This window comes from Zingiber officinale, chromosome 3B (assembly GCF_018446385.1).
Source record: "Zingiber officinale cultivar Zhangliang chromosome 3B, Zo_v1.1, whole genome shotgun sequence".
In the NCBI taxonomy this organism is placed as follows: Eukaryota; Viridiplantae; Streptophyta; class Magnoliopsida; order Zingiberales; family Zingiberaceae; genus Zingiber; species Zingiber officinale.
This window is the reverse complement of record NC_055991.1, coordinates 28,053,243-28,059,242: the sequence shown is the minus strand read 5'-3', so window position 1 is coordinate 28,059,242 and position 6,000 is coordinate 28,053,243.

Here is a 6,000-nt window from a genome sequence, read left to right as displayed (position 1 = left end):
ACATCAATATACAGATGGTGTAAAGTACCGAGTGTTCCTCACCACCCTTTCGGGATCGGCGCAACGGTGGTTCCGAAGGCTGCCAGATGGATCGATCACCAATTTTAAGGAGTTTCGAACGACTTTCCTCCATCATTTCGCGAGCAGCAGGCGATACCAGAAGACCAGCGTTAGTATGTTCGCCATCAAACAAGGCTCGAGGGAATCGCTCCGAACTTACATCCAACGCTTCAACCAGGTGGCCATGGACATCCCGACGGTCACCTCGGAGACCATGATGAACGCGTTCACGCAAGGGCTCGTGGACAGCGACTTCTTCCAATCGCTCATCCGAAAGTCACCCCGCAGCTACGACCACATGCTGAACAAGACCAATGAATACATCAACGTGGAGGAAGCCCAGGCGGCGAGGAGAAAAGAAGTGTCGTCCGAGCCACCGGCAACCGCCGAGCGGAAGCCCCCAGCCAGCCACCAACCACCGAGGGGACCTCGTGCCTAGGGAGCAAGGCCACACCACGAACCCCGGCCGCACGCGGTCTAGCATGTAGCAGCCCATCGACCTAAACCGAAGGGAAAGGTATGGGCTCCCATGTTCTGTTCGCTTCACCAGTCAGCCACCCACAACACCCGAGATTGTCGAAGCCTTCCGCCGATTGCTCACCCCATGCCCTGAAGCTATCGCCGTTGATCCCCTTCACCCGATCGTAGACACCGACACCAGGATACCGAATGGCGTGGGGCTAGGGAATCGCCCGAGCGGCATCAGCAACCGAGGGTCAATCACCAAGCTTCGCAAGAGCGAGCAAGACCTTCAGCTCGGGAGGAAGAGAATAGAAGCAACGCAGCTCGAGGCGAAATCAACATCATCGTCGGTGGCCCCCACAGGAGGAGATTCGAACAAGGCCAGAAAGTCACACGCTCGGCAGCTCAGGATCCACGCGATCGGCTGCAGCCAGGAGCAGGTTAGCGGGCCCGAGATCAGCTTCGGGCCCCGGGACCTCGAGGGAGTCGAAGTCCCCCACGATGATGCCCTCATCATCTGAGCGGTAATAGCTAATTACACTATTCACCGCATATTTATTGATACAGGCAGCTCGATCAACATCATTTTCAAGAAGGCGTTCGATCAACTTCAAATTGACCGAGCCGAGCTACTGCCAATGACGACCCCGTTATACGGGTTCACGGGCAATGAGGTCCTCCCAATCGGACAGACCAGACTGGCTATCTCACTAGGGAAGGAGCCGCTCAGGAGAACGTGGACCACTAACTTCATCGTGGTTGACACCCCTTCCGCATACAATGTGATCCTGGGCGGCCGGCTCTCAACAAGTTCCGAGCGGTCGTCTCAACATTTTGTCAAAAGATAAAATTTCTCGTCGAAGACCAAGTGGGGGAAGTCCGAGGAGACCAGCTGGCAGCCCGGCGATGTTATGTGGAAATGGTTCGAGTCGATGCAAAGGCCGCTCGAAAAGCTCCACGGATCGAGGTAATGCTATAACTGAAAAGCTACCTTCCTTGGTTTATGAAGAAAAGGAAGAGGTACAGATCAAGCCTGCCCGACCGGACTCCACTACGTTCATAGCATCCAACCTGGAGGCGAGCCAAAAGGAGAGGCTGGTCAAATGCCTCCAACAGAACTGCGACGTCTTCGCTTGGTCGACTCACGAGTTGCCGGGAGTCTCGCCGAGCATAGTGCAGCACGAGCTTCATGTTCGGCCGGACGCTCGGCCGGTGAAGCAGAGGAAGAGGGACTTCAGCGCCGAACAGAATGTCATCATCCGAGCTGAAGTCGAGAAGCTCCTACAGGTCGGCCATATACGGGAGGTGCAATTCCTAAGCTGGCTCGCAAATGTGGTGCTAGTCTCCAAGCCAGGCAACAAATGGAGGGTCTGCATCGACTTCCGTGACCTGAATAAAGCGTGCCCGAAGGATTTCTACCCTCTGCCCCGAATCGACCAACTGGTAGACTCCACCGCTGGGTGCGAGCTGACATGCATGCTGGATGCATATCAGGGCTACCACAAAGTGTCACTCGCCCGGGAAGATCAGGAAAAAGTGAGCTTCGTTACTGCGGATGAGACTTACTGCTACAACGTAATGTCGTTCGGGCTGAAGAACGCTGGGGCTACATACCAAAGGCTAATGAACAAAGTGTTCCGGGAGCAGATCGGGTGCAACCTGGAAGTATACGTGGATGATATACTTATTAAATCTTTCTGGGCGGCGGATCTTTGTGCAGATATAGAGGAAACCTGCCGAACGCTGAGGAAGTACGGAGTCAAGCTGAACCCCCAAAAGTGTTTGTTCGGGGCAAAAGGCGGACGCTTCCTCGGTTACATCGTGACCAAGCGGGGTATAGAGGCGAACCCTAGCAAGGTGAAAGCGCTACAGGATATGTCACCTCCCAAAAACCTGAGGGAAGTGCAGCGTCTTACCGGTCGGATAAAGGCGTTATCGCGATTCATCTCCAGAACGACCGACCGGAGCCTACCTTTCTTCAAGATCCTGCGTAGAGCTACCAAGTTTCAGTGGGACAGGGAGTGTGATCGGGCATTTGAAGACTTGAAAGCCTATCTTAATTCGTTATCTGTACTGGCTAAGCCGAACATAGGCGAGCCGCTCCGTATATATTTGTCATCAACCGAGCATGTTATTGGCTCGGCGTTGGTGAAAGAGGATGGGGAAGAGCAGCCCGTGTATTTCCTTAGCCACATTTTAAAAGACGCTGAGTCCCGCTATACCGGTCTCGAGAAACTCGCTTTCGCGCTGGTCTTGGCCGCACGGAGGCTCCGCCCTTATTTCTTAGCACATACGATCATCGTCATGACGAACAGCCCGCTGGGAAGAGTGCTCCTAAATCTAGAAGCATCCGGGCGGCTTATCAAGTGGACAACGAAGATCAGTGAATTTGACATCCAATATCAACCTCGCTCGGCGATTAAGTCGCAGTCCTTGGCGGATTTCGTAACGGAGGTATAGAATTCCGAGCCCGAAGCTTTATGGAGAGTATTTGTAGACGGATCATCCACTCGGCTCGGAAGTGGGATTGGTATCTTGCTACTTTCTCCTCAGGAAGAGCGGATGCATCTGTCTGTCCGGTTGGACTATCGAGCAACAAATAATGAAGCAGAGTATGAAGCCCTCATAGCTGGCTTGCAGGCCTCCCGGCATGTAGGGGTCGGCCGAGTAATCCTTTACTCGGATTCTCAGCTTGTCGCCCAGCAGCTCTCAGGCACTTTTGAGATAAATAATGCGAGGCTCAAGCTCTACGCGGAAGCCTTCGAAAAGCTTAAACCCAACTTCAGGGAGGTAGTCATACAGAAGATACCCCAAACGGAGAACCAGGCGACAGACGAATTAGCTAAACTTGCAAGCTCGATAACACCGGTTGTGATCCAGCAACCGATCGAGCAAGTATCCTTGGTGGCTCATATCGACAAGATGGAAGGCCTCACATTCCCGGGTAACTGGAGAACGGCCATAGTCGAATTCCTGCGATCGGGAGTCACGCCATCCGATCGGGGCGAGGCCCAGTTGTTAAGAAGAAGAGCCGATCGGTTCACCCTTATCGGGGATCAGCTCTACAAAAAAGTTTTTTCTCAACTGTTGCTGAAGTGCGTCTGCTCAGAAGACACAAAATATATACTGGAGGAAGTGCAGCAGGGGACTTGTGGGGGACACCTGGGCAGTCGATCATTGGCGAGGAAGATTCTGCTAGCCGGGTACTTTTGGCCCACCCTACACGAGGATGTCGGGCGGACCGTCGTTGCTTGTTTGTCCTGCTAGAAGTATCACAGCTTCTCCCATCGGCCAGCGGAGGAGATGAAGACATCTACAGTGTCCTGCCCGTTCGATCAGTGGGGCATGGACATCGTGGGACATTTCCCCATGGCAATCGAGCAACGGAAGTTCCTACTAGTAGCGGTCGACTATTTCTCCAAGTGGGTCGAGGTCAAACCGCTGGCAAAGATAACTGAGCAGATGGTAAAGAAGTTCACCTGGCAACATATAATATGTTGGTTCGACGTTCCTCGTAGGCTCGTGTATGATAACAGGCGACAGTTCGTCGATCAGCAGCTCAGAGAGTGGTGTGCGGGGTATGGCATCGAGCAGCATTTCACTTCCGTGGCATATCCTCAAAGCAACGATCAAGCCGAAGTAGCCAACCGGGAAATCCTTCGAATTCTTCGTGTTCGACTCGATCACATCGGGGGAAGTTGGGTGGACGAGCTGCCGGGCGTACTCTGGGTGATCCGAACGACCCTAAAGGAAGGAACGGGTGTTACTCCGTTCCACTTGGTATACGGAGGAGAGGCAGTCGTCCCGGTCGAAGTGGGTGTAGAGTCCGATCGAGTCCAGAACTACGACGGAGACAATGCCGAGCGGAGATTGCTCGAACTAGACCTGGTGGACAAGGCGTGAGCCAAAGCAGTCGTCCGACTAATGGCGTACCGATAGAGGATGAAGCAGAACTACAACAGGCGAGTAATTCCCAGAGCATTCCAGGTCGGCGACCTGGTTTGGAAGAAGGTGAAACCAGTCGGCGATGTAAGCAAGATGGAGGCCCCCTGGGCAAGGCCTTTCAAAGTCATCGAGAAGCTCCGATCGGGCGCCTACTACCTGGAAGATGGGGACGGACGGCGGCTAGAGCAACCATGGAACGCAAATCATCTCCAGTCGTACCGAGCTGGGTGAAAGGTACGCCAGTGTAATGCATTTCATGTATGCCCCGTTCGTCTATATCCTTTAGCTGCTGGAGTAAATATTAGAAAAAAGGCAAAGGGTATGAGCCATGTGCGCTGAACGGCGAACACCTATGAAAACCGTCGAGCGGCGATGTTAAACTCTAGAGTCGGACCGGCGACTATAAACTCCCCGACCCGAAGACCGTCGAGCGGCGACGTTAAACTCTAGAGTCGGACCGGCGACTATAAACCCCCCGGCCCGAACACTGTCGAGCGGCGACATTAAACTCTAGGGTCGAAGCGGCGACCATAAATACCCCGCTCGGAAGACCGTCGAGCGGCGATGTTAAACTCTAGGGTCGAAGCGGCGACCATAAATACCCCGCTCAAAAGACCGTCGAGCGGCGACGTTAAACTCTAAGGTTGAAGCGGCGACCATAAATACCCTGCTTGGAAGACCGTCGAGCGGCGACGTTAAACTCTAGGGTCAAAGCGGTGACCATAAATATCCCGCTCGGAAGACCGTTGAGCGGCGACATTAAATCCCAAAGTCGGACCGACGACTATAAACCCCCCCCCCCCCCCGGTCTGAAGATCACCCAAAGGCAACATTGAAACACAACAGCTAACAAGAGACGAGTGGCGATCATTAAAAGTCAGGAGGAAATCAATACAGCCCACTCGGGATACACGATTATCTATGTTAGACCAGAAAGAGTAAACCGGCAAAGCGCGAGAAAACTTTCATAAAATAAAAGGGGAAGTTCGCCGACCGAGCGGCATAACTACAAAAACACTTTATTCTAGAAAGTCAAAAACATCCTTCGGCACAGTGGTAAGAAGGGGAGCATGCTCGCGGACGGGAATTAGGAAGGACTTCGGAAGATGATCTTTTGCCTTCAGATAATCCGTCGTGGCTATAATAGCCAACTCGAAGGCATGGACGAGCCGATCGCAGACCTTCTGAACGAACTCATCCGAGCGGATGTACTTATGCCTCAGTATGGCGAAATAGCTTGGCTCAGCCTCCTGATACTCCTTGAGAACAGAGCGAGAGGCCTCAAGGGCCTCCTGCAGGGTCTTCAGCTCGTCCTTGAGAGCCGCCACCTCGACCGAACGACCCTTCTTCTCGCCGTTCAGCAGATCCACCAACTCCTTTACCTGCTGTTCCAGGGCGCGGGCCTCCACATTCTTCGCTTCCAGATCAGCGATAGCGTTATTCTTCCGAGTGGTCGCGAGTTTTATCTTACGATCATAAGTTTTGACTTGCTTTTCGAGCTTGCCCAGCATGTACGCCTAGTCGGCCGTCTTC